A 23,381-nucleotide genomic window follows, 5' to 3' on the forward strand; every position below is an offset into this window, starting at 1 on the left:
AGCCCACTATATATTCACATGACCAACATGTGGTTGAGGCGCAAATACATGTCTTCACCTCATGCATATTAACATTCAAAGTAAACATCTTGTCATTTTTGTTATGTTTTGCAACCAAGTGGCATTGATTTTTGAAGTTTTCTACAAAGCACCCTTGAGAATTAAATCTCACTTGTCGACCCTGCCTGACAAAAACCAAGTTTTCTGTAATATTAGGAACATGAAGTACATCTGCTAGAGGTACTTGAATTTTCTATCTTGCAAAGACAGTGGCACTTTACCAATATACACAATGGGATGTTGTAGATGGTCCTTTATTGCAAATCTTTTTCTCAAGACTAGATAACGCCCTTGCTCTACTTTATGCTCAATGTTATCTCCTAAGGTTTAGCTCACCTAGATAACAATCTACTCCTCCCTTGGACTCAAGGGAGAATCGGGTCTGGATTACCAGAGATAGCACAACTATCACCTATAGATCTTCTATAGGCACTCACTAGAAAGATTGATAACACTCATGAGAATTGGCAATCATACTCTCGCATAATCTCTCTCTTCTCTCTTCTCTCTCTCTCTCTCTCTCTCTCTCTCTCTCTCTCTCTCTCTCTCTCTCTCTTTATAGTATGCAAGCAGATAATATGATCAAGAAGAATTGTCATCATATTCATGAAAGGAGTCGCCGTACATAGATTCTTACAATGATGATAATGTCACAATCAAGCAAAAAGCTTACTAGCCAACTTGCTAGCTAATCAATCTGATTTAACATATTATTATAGTGGCGATACCATAGTGAACCAAAAAGCTTACTATCCAGCATGCTAGCTAATCAATATTCCACTTTTTAGAGCCCCCTTTACCAGGAAGTTTACAAAGTTTATATACTCTTTTAGGATCTCGGTAGCCACTATAGGCTTTTTCCACATGTCATCCTATGGTTGGTTATAATTATTGAGTAAGGGATTCTATCCTGGATCAATCCTTGGTTATTTTTATCCAAGTTTGTACTTCTTTTTGTTTCTCTATGTGTTTGTTATGCTAGTTGAATGTGCATCTTTTGGCCTTCACACCCATTTTTTTGGTCTTCACATTCTCAGATCCACTTTAGCCTATAGGTTATGTGAGTACACTTGGCCTTTGGTGTTCATGATCTCCTCGATATGACCTCTCACAGACATGCTTTGGTCGACTGGCTCTGGCTGCTTGTTGTTTTGCACTCAGGCTTGGAGCAACTCTTTAGCTTCTTGATTCTTTCCAAGGATTTTAATTGTTGCACCATCCTTAGGGAAACTGTGGATGATCTGATGTCCTATTGTAGTAGCTTATTGGTTTGTTACATTATTTCTTGGCTTTTTTCTCCCCACTACTACACCCACTATTGCACAATGTCCTAGTTTTTTTTGTATGCTAAAAGTCCTTGTCCTTTCTGTTCCTTGCCTCCTTCATGCCCAAGTTGAATTCTTCCATGTACAGTTTAACAATCTTCTTTAGTGTTCTCTTCTTCAATGTTGTGGCTCCTCTTCTCCAATCCTTCAGACATTGAACAATATTCTTTAGTGTTCTCTTCTTCAATGTTGTGGCTCCTCTTCTCCAATCCTTCAGACATTGAACAATATTCTTCCATGTACAGTTTAACAATCTTCTTAAGTGTTCTCTTCTTCAATGTTGTGGCTCCTCTTCTCCAATCCTTCAGACATTGAACAATATTCTTCAACATCGATAGGGTCATGCTTTTGGGGATACAACACATGGTAGAAATGTGGAAAAGCATCATCATGGGGTCCAAGCTATGGAGGTGGCAATGGATTTATCACTCTTGCTAGTAACACTATAATAGAATGAGGGTGTAGCACCAAAAATAGTAGCACTTTTATAACTAGAGGGGTAGGGAGTTATTGGGCTATTTTCAATTCTAAAAAAGCTACTATTTTTGATATAATGGGTTTGCTGTCGAGTAGCGACAATAGCAGTGAAATAACACTGGTGAGCAGCGAAATTTCTTTGTTTAGTAGAGCGAAAGTACTATGTAATAGAAAAAAGCTAGGGCAGAGACTGGGGACTCTACACAGGACTCCCTAGTCTACCCCAGCTCTTTTTTGGAAATTAAAATAGAGTCACATTCTTATAATACAAACATAAACATAAAAAATACATAGATTGAGAAGAATGCAAGTGAGCCCAAAATTTATTATATTTCACAGTTTTTTGGGCCTTTGGCCATATATACAAAAAATATATCAATGAAGAGGTGACTAATCAAAATCCTCATTGGATTCCGAGTGCTCATAAGCATCGTCTTCGTCCTCCTCTTTACTTCCTTCTACCGCTTCATGCTCGTAATCTGGATCTTCCTCTTCATCTTCCCCTTCATCCTACATACATGCCATCAAGCGTAAGGTAAGCATAGGGAAATAAAATACAATTAGATAAGAGAAGGGTTGTTTCACTACTTACCTCATCTTCTTGGGTCCCCAAAATGAACTTGTCCAAGTGTATGCCTCGGTACGCATCCATGCCCTTGAATTGTGGACGGGGGGCTCTGTAGCCATAGTCGTACTCCTCCTTTGTTGGGTCACGCCCAATAACCTCCATCTACAAAAAATAATTAAGAGAATATACAACTAGTTAAAGAAAACAATATAGTACAAAATAAAACGAAAGAGGAGAAGAAAATGATTAGTAAAATAGGTACTTACAAAACGTAAAATGAAGGAGGACTTTCCTCTCCCGAGCTGAAGTATGAAGCCCCTCTCTTCCACAATCGGGAAGCACTCGCCGCCTCTTGTTGTTTAAAAGCATGTGGGTGCTTTCTCACGAAGTTGCATGTGTGCCTCCACTCCTCATGCATGCAAACGCTGGGCTTTTCCAAATTATTCTTTGCCACTATCTTGATGATGTTTGCTCTCCTATTAGAGAGAAAAAGCTTTATTCTTCTCTTCATCCACTCCTCCGAGAAGCAAAGGCCCGCATGTGGAACAAGAAACTTGGACTTAAGCACATCAATGACATATTTCTTTGAAAGCTCGTCTTGTGCTTTCCATTTTTTGAAGGAGTTCATGAACTCCAGGTTAGCAAGTACATACATACAGTTCATGACTTGCTTCCCTCGTGTATCTATCATAAGGGCACCATCGACATCCACGTTGTATGGTAGGGTAAGTGGATCAAATGATGGAATCGGTCTCTTGGGGGCTCATTCATAATGAGTAGATGAAGAGCCCTCCTACTGGGGAGACGCATCCGGAGACCTAGTGCTGCTTTTGCCACATGCTCCCCACTATGCTTTTGAGGACTTTCCACATGCTCCACTATTAAAGCAAAAGGCAGCTTCTCTTTTACAAGAGAAGGATAGTGAAAAGATCAAGGGCTCCCCCTCCACTATAACCACCTACTCGGGATAACCACTCCTAATTTAACTAGCATTCTACCTCGACAATGTCAAGTCGAAGGAGAGGAAAACAATGCAAGACCTACAAAACATAACATGAGAAAAAGTGATTAGTTATACATTTAAACTTCATGCATGCATAGCACTACACATTAGGCTTATGTATAAGGCATATGTATAAGCTTATGTGTAAGACTTATGAATAGGTCTTAAGCCTTAAGCCTTAAGACTTAAGCCTTAAGCCTTAAGCATAGGGCTTAAGGCTTATGCATAGGCTTATGCATAAGTCTTATGCATAGGCCTTAAGCATAGGCTTATTCATAAGCCTTAAGCCTTAAGAATAGGCTTATGCATAAGTCTTATGCATAGGCCTTAAGCATAGGCTTATTCATAAGCCTTAAGCCTTAAGAATAGGCTTATGCATAAGCCTTAACCATAAGCATAGGTCTTATGCATAAGCCTTAAGCCTTAAGAATAGGCTTATGCATAATCCTATTGCATAAGACATGCATAAGCCTTAAGAATAGGCTTATGCATAATCCTATTGCATAAGACTTATTGCCTAAGCCTTATGCATAAGACTTATGTATAAGTCGATTGCATAAGCCTTATTGCATAATCTTATGCATAGGCTTATGCATAAGTCTTAAGCCTTAAGCATAGGCTTCTGCATAGCACAAGCCTTAATCATAAGCCTTATGTATAGGCTTATGTATAAGCCTTTTGCATAAGCCTTAAGTATAGGCTTATGCATAGCTTGGGGGATGCACTACTAAGAAACCCTATGTATCATGTGTGCGTTCAAAGGGTATTAAAAAACCCCTTACTTGTGATTTTTTCATGAATAAAATGACCCCTTTTTTCTATGGACTTGCATGTATTTATTCAAAAACGATTTAAAAAACCCCCTATAAATGTATTTCTATAAATTTACCTTAAAATTTTGAATTAAAAAACCTCTTCATTTGAACTCATATGGTATACTTACATATTTTTAGGTGAATCCCTAGAGATCTCATGTTTGCAACACTACTAGCCCAATCTGCATCTGTGTACCCATGTAGTTGTTTCGCTATACCAGCCTCATAGAAAAGTCCATAATCGACTGTGCACTTTATGTACCTGAGAATCCGTCTAGCTGCATCCAAGTGTGGATTTACCCACTATGCGCCTGTATGTAGTGGGGTCCTCCAAAAGCTCACCTATATCTACGGAAAGCTTTGTGTTCTGCTCCAATGGCACTAAAATAAGCTTACAGCTTGTCATACCATACTTGGACAACATATTCAAGCCATATTGTCTCTGCAATAACAAAATGTCATGAGGTGATCTCACAACCTCTATGCCTAAAAAATATTGTAGCTCACCCAAATCCTTCATCTCAAACTTTTTGCTTCAAAATCCTCCTGACATCATGTATGTCAACATCACTATCACCAGTGATAATCAAGTCATCCACATAGATGACTAATAGGCTTTTCGTCCTCATCATCTTCTGTCCTACTAGCCATTGCCTTCTTTTCCTCTCGCTCAGCTTCACCCAGAGCCTTATTTTGTTTTCTTTGTCCTGCCTTAGATAGTTTAGACATATCACGCTCTTGAGGTGTGGTTTTTTCCTCTTGTTATCCTACCAAGGTTATCTTACTTAATTCCTCACCCTAGTTCTTAAAGAACTCCTCGTGTACCTTAGTGACTTTGAGATATCTTAGCCACTAGGAATTTGTGGGTTTACTTTGAATAGGACATTTTGTCGAGTGATATACCTCTTTTGTTTTCACCACTTCGTGAGGCATTGAGTGTGCTGTTGTGACCTTGCGGTCCAGACCCTTTTGTGCTAAAGGTTTCTTCCTTTGTTTCCTCTTCTCTTGATTGCACATCTACCATGCGCACTGAGGTGATGGGAATGGTTCCTGATTCAACATATTTGGTTCCTCTCGGGGGAAACACATTTATGGTGGAAAGTACATGCTCCAATTTTCACTAAAGTCCAGAGGTGGAAGCGACGCGTACATTTCAGCCTCTTCCTCTTCCCATGAATTTTCCGTAATTGGGTTGCATACTTGTAAGGATGTAGTTCATTCTGCAGTGACCGAACAATTTCCCTTCCATGGGGTGTGCCTTCCATGTATGGAGACCGATTTTCAGAATTTGCGAATCCCTTCAAATATACACGTCTAATGCCCAATCGTGCACCACCTTGGCTTCCCTCATGAAGGGTCTGCCTAAGATAATATCGTAAGAATATCGCTGGCGTAGAAAGTCCATAACAACAAATGTATGATGGTAATGGAACGAAAAGACCTTAAGCCGAATGCTTTTCAATAGCCCCATAGGTCGTGAGGATGTTTCATCCGCCATCTTGATGATTAGATCCGCCCTTTCTAATTTCGATTTTCCCCAGTTTTTCCAACATCTCTTAGTGATGATGCTCACACCTGCACATCCATCCAAATTTTCCACCTCCCCCAAATCTTTCGCCTCCTCTTTCATATGGTTGTTGATTTGAGGGTCCTATGGTGATTTGGTTGATGGCGGGGGCTTGCTGCTGCCTTTCCACCACCCTTAGGTTCCTGTTCCTCATATTATAGTAACACGTCTCTGTAGAGTGATTGTCCCTTCCGCATATTGTGCATACTTGTTGTGTGCCTCTTAACTCATACTCCTCTTTTGTGTTCCCTTAATTGTTACACCTTATGCACAGACGTCTGGTTTGAGTCCCGGATCATAGACCATTGCAGTAGAAGTAGGCTCCCCTTGGACCGAATTTTCCACCTCCCCCAAATCTTTCACCTCCTCTTCCATATGGTCTGTTGATTTGAGGTCCTAACCTAGTTGATGGTGGCGGGGCCTTGCTGCTGCCTTTGCACCACCCTTAGGTTCCTGTTCCTCATGTTATAGTAACACGTCTCTGTAGAGTGATTGTCCCTCTTCCGCATATTGTGCATACTTGTTGTGTGCTTCTTAGCTCGTACTCCTCTTTTGTGTTCCCTTAATTGTTACACCTTATGCACAGATCAGTCTTTCTAGCTGCTATGGAATCTCGTTCGGTTCCTTGGTGATCCTCCTCTTGATTCCTTAGTTGTTCCTGGAATCAGTCTTTCCAACTACTGTGGAATCCTATTTACTAATATTCTTTGTGAGACCCCCCTCTGCAGTGCGTTGACGGTGGAAGTAGCGTCGGCCTCCCGTGCGGGGCGGGGATCCACACTCGGGGCCTCGCCCGCAGATGTCCGGATGAGAGGCTAGCCCAAGCGGTTCCTCCAGAACCGAGCCCGAAAAAACTCCCCTCGCCCAGAAGGCACGGGCGATTCCGCCATGGGAAAAATCTTCTAACAAGGGAATTACTCTAATGAGTCAATCATAACTAGTTAAACTGATCTGACCGAACCTAAAGTCACATGGTCAGATCAAGAAGAGACTTGCACTTGGTCCATGGAATCACCGCTTTTTTCCTCCTTTAACGAGGCACAGTCCGCTGATACCCTCCCACAGAACAAGGTCTTCTCAGGACTTAATCTAACTAACGTAACTAATCGCATCTTAATTGTTTCACAGGAATCCTTCGATCCAGCCAACTGGCCCATGGGTTAGCCAACCACCCGACCATTGTATTGGTAGGATTCCTTTATAAAGATTTGGTTGTGTTTTGCCGGGTACCGAGGAAAAGAGTTCCCAGGCCTCTATGAAATTGCCATTTATAACAGATTCGGCTGGCTTTAAAACAATCCTTCAATAGAAATCATAATATTATTGATCATCATCCTCCAAAATTCTGAGTCCATTGCATTACAAAATGTGTCCTCTGGACTCTGCGTTGAAGACCAGCTAGCCAACCAACGAGATCTAGTATCAAGACTTGATTCACAAAAATCTTTCCTTTTATTCCATCCGAATCGTCCTCGACGCACGCATGGGTGTCCTAGCAACCGCCGTGAGCCAATGCATCGCTTGGTCAGAACCCTCTAGGATCCTCCTTAGGTGTCCTAGCACTTTACTCAGGGACCGCTTCATCGGTCCTCGCCCATTGTACTGGAAGCGCACCATTTTAACCGTACCGAGGCTGGTCATTCAAGACCTTGGTAGGCTTTGTCAAGCGACGTCCCTCGATGACTCCCCGCCAGTTGTTGCAACGAACCTTGTCTTAGTAAAACACATGCCAAATGCTTCCTTCCAGCATTCTGGCGTAAAAAATTCATTTAAATGAAAAACAGAGGTTCCAATGCAAGTAAAATTCTCGGTTTGAGATTGGTTCCACAAAACCCCTTTTTCCATAGTTTCCAGTTTCATAATGAGGATCCTTGATCTCTCATCAGGGTAATCTACCCATCACTTGACTGATTGTCCAACTAGATTCTTGGTGATTTTGGTCAAAGGAAAACTAGTTTAGTTCAATGGTAGTCTATTCTTTGTATTTAGGAACTGGAATCGATCATGAAGTTTTTGCTTGATTCAGATCGAGAGATGGACAAGTAGTTTTACTGTCCGTCCCTCTTATAGTCTAACCAAATTCATTTGGTTTAGTTCTGGGTGGTTGCAAGATTAGGGTGCCCAGTTTTGTCCACTCAGGCACTCTGTAAACAGTAAAAAAATAGGCATTTGTTTACCTTTAGTGGCTAATCTCTCCTAGTAAATGAAGGAATTTTGTTTCAAGTTCTTTTGTTGGAACATCATATTCAAAGTTGGAAATATAGTTGCATAATTTGATTAAGCATTAGATAGTCAAAAGTCCTCATTTTCTTAGGTACAAAGTTGTGAGATCCCTGTTCCCACCACGCAACGGATTCGGGGTACTAGCAGCGGAAGTAGCACTTCTAGCGCGAGGCAAGGTCCCACACTCGGGGCCTCGTCCACGGATATCCGAACAAAAGACTAATCCGTCGGTTTTTCCAAAACCGAACTCGGAAAAACTTCCCTTATCCGGAAAGCACGGGCGATTCCTCCAGGATAACTTTTTACTCTAACGTAGTCAAGACCATTAGATCAAACTGATCTAACGGCACCTATAAAGATACTCGGTCAGATCAAGGAAGAAACTTGCACTTGGATCATTGGGATCAATGCTTTTTTCCCCATCAAGAGGCACAGCCGTTGATTCCTATCCATAGAATAATTACTATCCGGGACTTACTTCATCTATCGTAATAACAAAATTTGAGTCTTGATTTACTGATCCATCAGTCCAGTCTAACCCCATCCAGTCCCATGGGTTAGCCAACCGCCCAACCACTGTAGTGATGGGATCCAATTAAGAATTTGGTTAGGTTTTGTCCCGGGTACCAAGGAAAAGAGTTCCAAGGCCCCCTAGCCGGAAGTTCATGCAAACATAAAACTAGTCACACCACTTACACACCCAATATAAAATTGCCTTTTTCTTAGCATCAGCTAAGAAAACTAGTCACACCACTTACACACCCAATATGAAATTGCCTTTTTCTTAGCATCAGCTAACTTTAAAACAATCCTTTAATGAAACCATTATGTCACTGATGACAATCCTCATAGTCTCTGGTTGAATCCTTATTTCCAGTCATTCATTCATCGGTATACTTATGGCATCATTGACAACCAGAACGCTCACCACCTGTTCACTCAGGGGCCTTTTCCATAGTTCCTAGCTCATAGTAACCGGCAATATATTCATATAACGGAATGGAATCTCCATGGAAGATCAGCAAGATCAACCCATAGATCCATATAAAAGAGCCATGGACTCATCCGTAGGACCAGCAAGGTCAATCAACCAGATCCATGCCCGGTTTCAGAAAACAACTCTTATTCCTTGTTCCAATATCTTCCACGATGCACGTGGGTATCTTCGGCGACCCAGAGCTCGAGCACCGTATGGTCAGCACCCTCTAGGATCCTTCGCAGGTGACCTAGCGCTTCACTTATAGGCCGCTTCTTTGGTCCCTCATCCACCGTACCGTTTAAATCGAACTGAGGCTGGCCAAGACCTTAGCCGACCTTGCTATGCGAGACGTCCTCCATTGACTCTCCTTCTTAGCAGTTGCAACTTTATCAGTTAGGTCTCCATGACCTTAATCCATAAGATGGTCAAAATGCTTCCCCAGCATTCTTGACATAAAACAGTCATTTACAAACAGTCACAAAATACAATTTCTAAATCAAACTCTCGTCTTTCCACATTATCCCTCCTTAGTCCACATTACTTATTTCACATTCCATTCAATGTGTACTCATTCTCATCCATTTCCTCATATCGACGACACATTAATTCACATACACATTCATACATCCACATCCACATTCCCATTCACATCTATACATCCACATCTACATCCACATACATACATACATCCACATCCGTATCTACATCCGTACATCCACATCCACATCCACATCCACATCCACATCCACATTCACATCCATATCCACATCCACATCCACATTCACATTCACATCCATATATCCACATTCACATTCACATCCATATATCCACATCTACATCCATACATCCATTATCACGTCCTCATTCATATATCCACATCCACATACATACATACATCCACATCCCCATTCACATTCACATCTGTACATTCACATCTACATCCACATACATACATACATCCACATCCACATTCCCATTCACATCTATACATCCACACACATACATACATCCACATCTACATCCACATTCACATCTACGCATATACATCTTCATGCATACATCCATTTTCACATTCATACATCCACACTCCCATCTCCACATTCACACATCCACATACATACATCCATTTTCACATTCCCATTCATATAACCCCATATGCCTTCACATCTAATCTTTTACATCACATCCATTCTTGCCCTATCATAACCCATATACATCTTATCCTATCACATACACTTCTTACCTCATCTCATACACATCTTATCACATCTTAATTCATCTTATCACCTGCTAACTTATTTCATAAGCATCTTATCACCTCTTATCACATCTTATCACCTCTTATCACATCTTATACACTTCTTATCACATCTTATACACTACATATGACATCCTATCACATCTCATATCTATTTATAGAATACAAGAGAATTCTTATATTTGATATAAGATTTCTTTACACATTTATTTATGCATAAATTCCATTTAAGGAGATTAATACTTCGAAGTAAAAATCAATCTTTTATGCATCTTCCTATGCATAAATCCATTTTAAATGAAAATGACACTTTTGAATTAAAATTCAATCTTTTATACATCTTCCTATGCATAAATTCAATTTAGATGAGAATGACACTTTTGAATCAATCTTTTATGCATCTTCCTATGCATAAATTCAATTTGGTAGGAATTTCTTTTATAATAAAAGAATTTCTCTTATGCATCTAAGTTATGCATAAAATCCATTTATGATGAAAATCACACTTTTAGTATAAAAAGAATATCTTTTATGCATACTTCTATGCATGAAATCCAAATATGATAAAAGTAACACTTTTATAATAAAATAATCAACTCTTATGCATACTTCTATGCATGAAATTCAATTGTGATAAAAGTAACACTTTTATAATAAAATAATCAACTCTTATGCATACCTCTATGCATGAAATCCAAATATGATAAAAGTAACACTTTTATAATAAAATAATCAACTCTTATGCAAACTTCTATGCATGAAATTCAATTGTGATGAAAGTAACACTTTTATAATAAAATAATCAACTCTTATGCATACTTCTATGCATGAAATTCAATTGTGATAAAAGTAACACTTTTATAATAAAATAATCAACTCTTATGCATACCTCTATGCATGAAATTCAATTATGCTAAAAGTAACACTTTTGTAATAAAATAATCATCTTTTATGCATACCTCTATGCATGAAATTCAATTATGCTAAAAGTAACACTTTTGTAATAAAATAATCATCTTTTATGCATACCTCTATGCATGAAATTCAATTATGCTAAAAGTAACACTTTTGTAATAAAATATTAATCTTTTATGCATGCCTCTATGCATGAAATTCAATTATGCTAAAAGTAACTCTTTTATAATAAAAAATAAATTTTCTTTTACTAATTTCTAAAAATTTTGCCATAACCTCCTTTGTATGGTTGACCATTTTTCAATTTTCTACATCTTTAAAACTAATTAAAAGTACACCAATATTGAAATTATCCTAAAGTAAATATTTTTTTCACTTAATTGAGATAAACATTATAAAAATTTAACATTAATCACTTAATCATTCACCTAGGATAGAGAATGGTTGGTTTTGTTAGAGAAGAGAGGGGAATGCCTTTTGTAATGAGGCCTAACATTATAGAGAAGACATAAAGCATAAAAACCATTTAAAACCATAAAATAATTGAAAGAAAGAAGAACCACCAACTTACTAATGACTTTGATAGCTTTCTTTTGGCTTGATGGTTTGAGGGTTCAACTCAACAAGAGTGGCCACCAATCTTTGGAAGAGGGAAATGTCAAAAACTAATGAATTATTAACAAATTCATAGTTCTTGGCTTGGGTGGAGTAGAGTAACAATGCATTAGACATTGTTAAGTTTTAACAAAGGGGAAGGCCTCTATTTATAGGAAAAAGTGAGCTCCTAACCAAACAAACTGATTCTAGAATTTTCCAACTCAGTTTGGTCAATTTTTGACCATTTTTAGGTCAATTGAGCTAATTTTTTGCAACTAGACTTGAATTAGGACAGAGGAGAGATGAAATATCTCAATTTTTATGAGTTTAAAACTCATTCAAGCATGTGAAATATGCACCTTCTTTAATGGACTCCCCTTCCTTACATATGTGTCAAAATGGAATCATTAAACCCAAAATATCTCATATTTTTAATATTGCTCGTAGTTTTTTACTAATAAACCTTGTACATTTTCAACTCTTCATCTTATGTGAGCATTTACTCATTTTTGGATACCCAAAATATCTCATATTTTTAATATTGCTCATAGTTTTTTACTAATAAACCTTGTACATTTTCAACTCTTCATCTTATGTGAGCATTTTGGATACCCAAAATATCTCATATTTTTAATATTGCTCATAGTTTTTTACTAATAAACCTTGTACATTTTCAACTCTTCATCTTATGTGAGCATTTACTCATTTTTGAGTATCTTCTTTTACAAATTGGATTTATCTCCTCCCTACACATGGATTGATGCTATTGGCCCATAGGAACCTTAATTGGACCATAATCCAAAAATTTTCGAAAATCTAGACCCTTAGGCTAAGGTCCTTTATACCCATTTCCAATAAATTCCAATTGCACATTGGAAAGTTGTTTTTGAATTTCTGTTTCAAGGGAATTAATTTTAATAATATGAGAAATTTTTCTATCTAAAAATATTCAAAATCTGAATATTCTCTCTCTAGAATATTTTCTCTCTCTATGTCAAAATAGGTAGAGACAAGATCTTTTATATTTTTGAAGAGGGGATTGATTACAGGGGAAGATGCTAGACATCTTGAGAGGCTGGGGAGGAATCTTACATTATCTCCCACTTGAAAAACACGAGATGCCCTCATCTCGCAAACTGGGGGTAATTTCGCAAGATGCACGAATATGAGACTGAGAGAAATTTTTTAATTAAGATTAATCACCAAGAAAAGTCTCAAAGAGAGCAAGACTCAAGACAAGAACAAAGATTTCAACTTTATTCATTCTTGGAACATATACAGTAAAGATAGAAGAACTTTTTAAACTTCCACAAGCCCGTCCATCATATGGTCACAAAAGCAGCACTCACAAGCTGCACACGTATAAGGTAATTCATCTATGGGAATAATTTGGCCGGTTATTGCAGCACCTATCTCACTGGTATGAGGTGACCTATTAAAAGGACCTCTGAGAGGCAAGCTAAAAATGGGATAAAGGCATATCTTCTGATGAGAAAGAAAACACGCCAGTAAGAAGACCCGCTCAGAAAACCCAACATGCCTTGATCTCATCACGCAGTAGTATCGGGGTCCCAAACCCAAAGCTTCAATAACCATAGCCAAGCGAATATTGTTACGAAAGTGCTGTTGACCCCACGGTGTTACCCTAGTTATGTCTTGATAGGTCCGCCATTTGGTCTGAGCTACAGAAGTTCCCAAGTGAGGGAAAAGTGAGCGCTCATACAATTCTATAAAATCCTTCTTCACAGACTCACTTGCGTCTTGAAGGTGAGAAATCATCATGGATAAAACCAATTCCTACTGCCAAGCCATAAAGGAGATTAAGAAAGAAAGGAGATCGATGGAAGTAAGATTACTGCGAGCGACAAGTAAGAGTTACGACTTATATAAAAAAGGAACTAGCGTAACCTAGAAGCCAAAACGGGGTATCTTGCCACTGAAGTTTTACCGTCTTTCCATGATTTGGTTTTGGCACAATTTTCTATAGAAGGCTTACATGAGATACATTATGAACTTTGAGATGAGGAGATAAAAGAAGCTCGTAGGCTAAGTCACCTACTTTCTTTGAATTCAGATAAGGCCCACAATATCTGGGGGATAATTTCTTATACTTCCTAAGAGATAAAGAACTTCTTTTGGGCCGTACTCGAATGAAGACCAAAACCTTGATATCCAAAACACCGATTTTCACTTCTGAACTCATTGTTCTGAATCCTTAAAACAGGTGGGACTCCTGAGAAGTATTTTGGTGAAAGTGTCTTCCCTTTTTAAACAAAATCTTTCTTTTATTTTAGAGAGGGAATAATTTTAAGATCAAAAAGGGAGATTCTTACTCCTGCATACCTTGAAGGCTGGGGGGAGTTTACATTCTACCCCACTTAAAAAGTGCGAGATGTTCTCATCTCGCAAGTAGAGGACAACTCATTTTCTTAAGATCCAATTTATTCTGGGGTTCCTTATATTCAGGTCAACCCAACAGAATACGGGGATAAATATCCCTTACATAGAACTCATCATTAAATAACAATTCATTCAGATTATATCATTCATATCTTTAACACGATAATGGTCCATTAGACCGAAAAATTTCCTTCTGAACATTCCTCCACGGGAATTTCAGTTAAGTAAGTTCTCAATTTGACATCCCTTAATTTGATCATCCGTGTCAAGTATTAACAGTAGCAATTTGACAGCACAATCCACTAATCTCATAGTGATTTGCTGAAATCATTATCATCATTTATCATCACAGGGACTCATCCCATTCATCCTCATTATGGTTTTGCTTAGGTTATTATATTTCAACTAAATTTTAGAAATCATCATTTTTCAATCAGAATCCAAATCAATTCATCAGTTCTCAAACAAAATTAAAATCATATCAACCACATTCGAAATCATCATGGATAACATTAACGCTTATAATTTCAAGTCTTAGATTTACTCGTATATACTGCCGGTAAAGAGCTGCAGTTATACCCTCTGTATATACGGGTTGTCATAATACTTGGAACTATAAGATAAATACCATCATGTCTAGGCCTCAAGCAAGTCAGGGTTCCATACAATTGCGGTACTTCCATTTGAAGAACCAATTACTAATTTATGAATTTTCAGATTGAATATCAATTTGTATGAATTATATCACACAATTACAACCTTTTTGATTCTTGATAAATTTTTGATATATTTGGCTTCTCGGTTGATCCTCATTAACCAAAAAGCTCTGATACCAACTGTGAGATCCCTGTTCCCACCACGCAACGGATTCGGGGTACTAGCAGCGGAAGTAGCACTTCTAGCGCGAGGCAGGGTCCCACACTCGGGGCCTCATCCACGGATATCCAGACAAAATACTAATCCGTCGATTTTTCCAAAACCGAACCCGGAAAAACTTCCCTTATTCGGAAAGCACGGGCGATTCCTCTAGGATAACTTTTTACTCTAACGTAGTCAAGACCATTAGATCAAACTGATCCGACTGCACCTATAAAAATACTCGGTCAGATCAAGGAAGAAACTTGCACTTGGATCATTGGGATCAACGCTTTTTTCCCCATCAAGAGGCATAGCCGTTGATTCCTATCCATAGAACAATTACTATCCAGGACTTACTTCATCTATCGTAATAACAGAATTTGAGTCTCCATTTACGGATCCATCAGTCCAGCCTTACCCCATCCAGTCCCATGGGTTAGCCAACCGCCCAACCACTGTAGTGATGGGATCCAATTAAGAATTTGGTTAGGTTTTGTCCCGAGTACCAAGGAAAAGAGTTCCAAGGCCCCCTAGCCAGAAGTTCATGCAAACATAAAACTAGTCACACCACTTACACACCCAATATGAAATTGCCTTTTTCTTAGCATCAACTAACTTTAAAACAATCCTTTAATGAAACCATTATGTCACTGATGACAATCCTCATAGTCTCTGGTTGAATCCTTATTTCCAGTCATTCATTCATCATCGGTATACTTATGGCATCATTGACAACCAAAACGCTCACCACTGTTCACTCAGGGGCCTTTTCCATAGTTCCTAGCTCATAGTAACCGGCAATATATTCATATAACGGAATGGAATCTCCGTGGAAGATCAGCAAGATCAACCCACAGATCCATATAAAAGAGCCATGGACTCATCCGTTGAGGACCAGCAAGGTCAATCAACCAGATCCATGCCCGGTTTCAGAAAACAACTCTTATTCCTTGTTCCAATATCTTCCACGATGCACGTGTGGGTATCTTCGGCGACCCAGAGCTCGAGCACCGTATGGTCAGCACCCTCTAGGATCCTTCGCAAGTGACCTAGCGCTTCACTCATAGGCCGCTTCTTTGGTCCCTCATCCACCGTACCGGAAGCTCACCATTTAAATCAAACTGAGGCTAGCCAAGACCTCAGCCGACCTTGCTACGCAAGACGTCCTCCATTGACTCTCCGTCAGCAGTTGCAACTTTATCAGTTAGGTCTCCATGACCTTAATCCATAAGATGGTCAAAATGCTTCCCCAGCATTCTTGACATAAAACAGTCATTTACAAACAGTCACAAAATACAATTTCTAAATCAAACTCTCGTCTTTCCACATTATCCCTCCTTAGTCCACATTATCCCTCCTTAGTCCACATTACTTATTTCACATTCCATTCAATGTGTACTCATTCTCATCCATTTCCTCATATCGACGACACATTAATTCACATACACATTCATACATCCACATCCACATTCCCATTCACATCTATACATCCACATCTACATCCACATACATACATACATCCACATCTGTATCTACATCCATACATCCACATCCACATCCACATCCACATCCACATCCACATTCACATTCACATCCATATATCCACATCTACGTGCATACATCCATTATCACGTCCTCATTCATATATCCACATCCACATACATACATACATCCACATCCCTATTCCCATTCACATCTGTACATTCACATCTACATCCACATACATACATACATCCACATCCGCATTTCCATTCACATCTATACATCCACACACATACATACATCCACATCTACATCCACATTCACATCTACGCATATACATCTTCATGCATACATCCATTTTCACATTCATACATCCACACTCCCATCTCCACATTCACACATCCACATACATACATCCATTTTCACATTCCCATTCATATAACCCCATATGCCTTCACATCTAATCTTTTACATCACATCCATTCTTGCCCTATCACAACCCATATACATCTTATCCTATCACATACACTTCTTACCTCATCTCATACACATCTTATCACATCTTAATTCATCTTATCACCTGCTAACTTATTTCATAAGCATCTTATCACCTCTTATCACATCTTATACACTTCTTATCACATCCTATCACATCTCATATCTATTTATAGAATACAAGAGAATTCTTATATTTGATATAAGGTTTCTTTACAAATTTATTTATGCATAAATTCCATTTAAGGAGATTAATACTTTCGAAGTAAAAATCAATCTTTTATGCATCTTCCTATGCATAAATCCATTTTAAATGAAAATGACACTTTTGAATTAAAATTCAATCTTTTATACATCTTCCTATGCATAAATTCAATTTAGATGAGAATGACACTTTTGAATCAATCTTTTATGCATCTTTCTATGCATAAATTCAATTTGGTAGGAATTACACTTTTAGAATAAAAGAATTTCTCTTATGCATCTAAGTTATGCATAAAATCCATTTATGATGAAAATCACACTTTTAGTATAAAAAGAATATCTTTTATGCATACTTCTATGCATGAAATCCAAATATGATAAAAGTAACACTTTTATAATAAAATAATCAACTCTTATGCATGCATGAAATTCAATTGTGATAAAAGTAACACTTTTATAATAAAATAATCAACTTTTATGCATACCTCTATGCATGAAATCCAAATATGATAAAAGTAACACTTTTATAATAAAATAATCAACTCTTATGCATACTTCTATGCATGAAATTCAATTGTGATAAAAGTAACACTTTTATAATAAAATAATCAACTTTTATGCATTCAACTTTTATGCATACCTCTATGCATGAAATTCAATTATGCTAAAAGTAACACTTTTGTAATAAAATAATCAACTTTTATGCATACCTCTATGCATGAAATTCAATTTTGCTAGAAGTAACACTTTTGTAATAAAATAATCATCTTTTATGCATACCTCTATGCATGAAATTCAATTTTGCTAGAAGTAACACTTTTGTAATAAAATAATCATCTTTTATGCATACCTCTATGCATGAAATTCAATTATGCTAAAAGTAACACTTTTGTAATAAAATAATCATCTTTCATGCATACCTCTATGCATGAAATTCAATTATGCTAAAAGTAAGACTTTTGTAATAAAATAATCATCTTTCATGCATACCTCTATGCATGAAATTCAATTATGCTAAAAGTAACACTTTTATAATAAAATATTCATCTTTTATGCATGCCTCTATGCATGAAATTCAATTATGCTAAAAGTAACTCTTTTATAATTAAAAAAATGAATTTTCTTTTACTAATTTCTAAAAATTTCACCATAACCTCCTTTGTATGGCTGACCATTTTTCAATTTTCTACATCTTTAAAACTAATTAAAAGTACACCAATATTGAAATTATCCTAAAGTAAATATTTTTTTTACTTAATTGAGATAAACATTATAAAAATTTGACATTAATCACTTAACCATTCACCTAGGATAGAGAATGGTTGGTTTTGTTAGAGAAGAGAGGGGAATGCCTTTTGTAATGAGGCCTAATATTATAGAGAAGACATAAAGCATAAAAACCATTTAAAACCATAAAATAATTGAAAGAAAGAAGAACCACCAACTTACTAATGACTTTGATAGCTTTCTTTTGGCTTGATGGTTTGAGGGTTCAACTCAACAAGAGTGGCCACCAATCTTTGGAAGAGGGAAATGTCAAAAACTAATGAATTATTAACAAATTCATAGTTCTTGGCTTGGGTGGAGTAGAGTAACAATGCATTAGACATTGTTAAGTTTTAACAAAGGGGAAGGCCTCTATTTATAGGAAAAAGTGAGCTCCTAACCAAACAAACTAATTCTAGAATTTTCCAACTCAGTTTGGTCAATTTTTGACCATTTTTAGGTCAATTGAGCTAACTTTTTGTAACTAGACTTGAATTAGGAGAGAGGAGAGATGAAATATCTCAATTTTTATGAGTTTAAAACTCATTCAAGCATGTGAAATATGCACCTCCTTTAATGGACTCCCCTTCCTTACATATGTGTCAAAATGGAATCATTATACCCAAAATATCTCATATTTTTGATATTGCTCATAGTTTTTTACTAATAAACCTTGTACATTTTCAACTCTTCATCTTATGTGAGCATTTACTCATTTTTGGATACCCAAAATATCTCATATTTTTAATATTTCTCATAGTTTTTTACTAATAAACCTTGTACATTTTCAACTCTTCATCTGATGTGAGCATTTACTCATTTTTGGATACCCAAAATATCTCATATTTTTAATATTGCTCATAGTTTTTTACTAATAAACCTTGTACATTTTCAACTCTTCATCTTATGTGAGCATTTACTCATTTTTGGATATCTTCTTTTACAAATTGGATTTATCTCCTCCCTACACATGGATTGATGCTATTGGCCCATAGGAACCTTAATTGGACCATAATCCAAAAATTTCTGAAAATCTAGACCCTTAGGCTAAGGTCCTTTATACCCATTTCCAATAAATTCCAATTGCACATTGGAAAGTTCTTTTTGAATTTCTGTTTCAGGAGAATTGATTTTAATAATATGAGAAATTTTTCTATCTAAAAATATTCAAAATCTGAATATTCTCTCTCTAGAATATTTTCTCTCTCTATGTCAAAAATAGGCAGAGACAAGATCTTTTATATTTCTGAAGAGGGGATTGATTACAGGGGAAGATGCTGGACATCTTGAGAGGCTGGGAAGGAATCTTACAAAAGTCAATGTATACACCCTGTCCCAAATTTGAACTGATTCCATAAAATGCTAATATCTTTTACATATAAACTCATATGAGATTCCCACTTTGTACCTTAGATCTTCACATGATATGGAGCTTAACTTGATTTTTTGAGAAAATTTTAAGATATTTGTCTATTTTCTTTAAATATTTCAAGGTCTTTAAAGTGTTATAATATACACCACTTTTTTGTACCCACAATAGCTACCACTTAAAATTCTTAATCTTGTAGATCAAAAGAGTGGGTAGATACTGAGACATTAGTAGAATGTGGTGGTTAATAAAAAATTACAAATCCAATGGTTGGATTTTTAATGATCTCTTTTTCAAAATTCTTCCAGACTATCAGAAGGCCTACAAATATTAATAATCTAATTAGTAAAATTACATTTTTGATGTGAATCATCTAAAACCTATAGGGACTAGTGTACTTGTAATGGTGCATCTATGGAAAAATAAATTGGATCACTCTAAGTATGGAAAGATCATTTGTTTATCATTTCATCATATTTTTGATGATTAATTTTGATTAATTAGACTAATTTATATTACTTTAAGTTATATTGGGTTAATTTAAGGACAAGCGTATTTTCTATTATTTGCTTGATCTCCCCCCAAAATTTGCTCTCAAAGCATTGTCCTAGTCCAGCATAAACTGGATAAAACTGGACACCCTGATCTTGCAACAACCCTTCTAACAAGGATTCCCTTTAGATAAACATCTATTTTTTTGGTAAATACCAATTTAGTGATTTTACCAATTAAAATATCTAAAGATATTATTTCTGCCACTTAATTTCTGGATCTTAATTCCCTAGGTAGAATTATGGTGGAAATTCATCTTTTGACACTAAAAATTAATTCAAATCCTTCTTTTCTTAAATATCATAAAAATTCTTCTTTTGATTAAATACCAATATCTATTTTTTGAATAAGCTTGAAATCCCTCTTTTTCTCATTTAATGAGTACAATCCAAATATCATGGGAATTTCTCTTTTATCGTAAATTAAATCTATCTAAAATTTCTCTTTAATTTAAATAAAAATATTCAATATTCCAACTATACTAAGAATTCTTCTTTTTCCATTTAATGATTGAATCTTAAATATGATGGGAATTCCTCTTTCATAATTTAAATCTATTCATGCATAAAATAATTTTAACTAAAATTTCTCTTAAAAATTAAATAAAAATACCCATTAATCCTAATATGACAAGAATTCCACTTTTTCTATTTAAATAATTGAATTCAAATTATGGTGGAAATTCCTCTTTCATCATTTAAATTTATTCATGCATAAAAATAAATTTAACTAAATTTTCTCTTAAAAATTAAATAAAAATATCCATTAATTCCATTATACTAAGAATTCCATTTTTCTCATTTAAATGATTGAATTCCAAATATGATGGAAATTTCTCTTTCATCATTTAAATTTATTTATGCATAAAAATAAATTTAACTAAATTTCTTCTTTAATTTTAAATAAAGTATCCATTATTTTAGTATTTCAAATTTTCTCTTTCTCCATTGGAATACATGGATTTCCATTATCATGGAAATTTCTCTTTTATCATAAAAATGAAAGTACTAGAAATTCCTCTTTAACATTAAAAATTAAATTTTCCATGGTTATGATGAGAATTATTCAATTAACCCTGGATGACTAATCCTAGAATATGATAGGATGTCCTCTTTTCATATTATGCATGATTTATGTATTAATTTTCTAGAAATTTTATCATAGCTCTGCTCTGCTATTACTGATAATTTTTAATAATTTTGAAAAGCATAAGGTTTAGTAATACAATATGATAGAATAACTATCATTTGGACCAATATCCAATTTATGGATTTAATCCCTAAGTTTATCATAAATTAAGTAACATAAAAGCATTAAAAAGCCACTTCTTTGGCCTCTAATTTGACTAGCATAGAGTTTACTTTTAGAATTAAGAATTGCTCCATGAGAAGCATCATTTGAATATAGAATTGGTCATAGGAATGACCATTCTTTGGGGGAGAGAGAGATATGCTTTAAAAAAAATATTTTAATTTAAGCATAAATGTAAACTTTATGTGATTAATCACTAAAATTCATTATAGAGCTTCATTTGCATTGAAGAACCATTCAATTGAATACTTCTCAAGCTTGAGAGGGGTTGAGAAGTGAAAAACATTTAGAAGATTAATAAAAAAGACCATAAAGTCACACTTTACCTCTTGTTTTGCTTGATTCTCTAGTCTTAGGAGAGGCCCCCAACCAATCAATTGGTTAGTATGTTGAGGAAAGCTCCAAAGAAGGTTGAAGAGAGAAAGAAGCTCCAATCTCTCCAAATTGTAGAGGCTTTTTAGAGGATAATAGAAAATATGCTTATTTTAGAGTAATACTGGCATGGTCTAGTTCACAGATGAGAATACAAAAGAATGAGGGTCTATTTATAGGTGAGGGAGGCCACTAAGTGAGTCCAACTAAGCTCTAGAATTTTCTAGCTTCAGTTTGGCTGAATTTGGACAAGATTTGGACCAGTTTGGCTCCCTTTTTGATTTGGTTTGATCCAAGAGAGAGGAGAGAGAAAAAAAACTTAATATTTTTGAGTTTAAAACTCCTTCACATGTGTGAAATAGATGCCTCCTTGAAGGCTCCCCCTTTCCTTACCAAGGTGTCAAAATGGTATGATTACTCTAAAATATCTCTTTTTTTAGTAATATTTCATAATTTTTAACTAATAAATCTTGTACTCAGTCAACTCTTCATCTTATACGGGCATTTACTCATTTTTGGGTATTTTCTTTTATTCATTGGATTTATCTCATCCCAACACTTGGATTAATCTTATTGGTCCATAGGAACCTTAATTGGACCATAATCCAAAATTTTTTAAAAATCTTAACCCTTAGGCTAAGGTCTTTTAAATCATTTTTAATTAATTCCAATTGCACCTTGGAAAGTTTATTTTGATTTTCTGTTTCAGGGAAACATATTTTTGATATTTGTAGAATTTATATATCCAAAAATATCTCAATATTGAATTACCACTCTCTAGAAATTTTTATCTCACTAGGCAAAAATAAAAAAAAATAATATTTTCTTGTATTCAGAAACAGGGAATGATTATAGGGGATTGAAGTAAAGGCTTATTCATTATTCAGGCTAAGGAGGAATCTTACATTCTTAGATGGTGCAGTGGTGGATGGTGAGTGGTGCTTCAGCCTGTCTACGGTGGTACCACATTGCCCTATTTGAGCTTCCTTCATTCTTCACACCTGCTCCATTGTTCTCTTATGACTCTCTAGTTAGCATTCCTAACACTAGTTAGTGTGTGCTTTCCTTCTGGGCTTCTTTTAACTAGCTTACTCTACTAACTGTGTAGGACTTAACCTATACTAGCCTCTATCTCTCTACTCCCCTATCTGACGTACCATTCCCTAGTAGGATCGCCAAAAGTGTCGCTGTCTGGTTAAGACTTAGCACTTGCGCCGTTTCGGACCACCTAGTTGGCTTTGAAGGAGACACAATTAATGCAACTGCACCCAATGAGATAAGCTAA

Source organism: Cibotium barometz, chromosome 12, assembly GCF_041138505.1.
Source record: "Cibotium barometz isolate CiBa-2024 chromosome 12, ASM4113850v1, whole genome shotgun sequence".
NCBI lineage: Eukaryota > Viridiplantae > Streptophyta > Polypodiopsida > Cyatheales > Cibotiaceae > Cibotium > Cibotium barometz.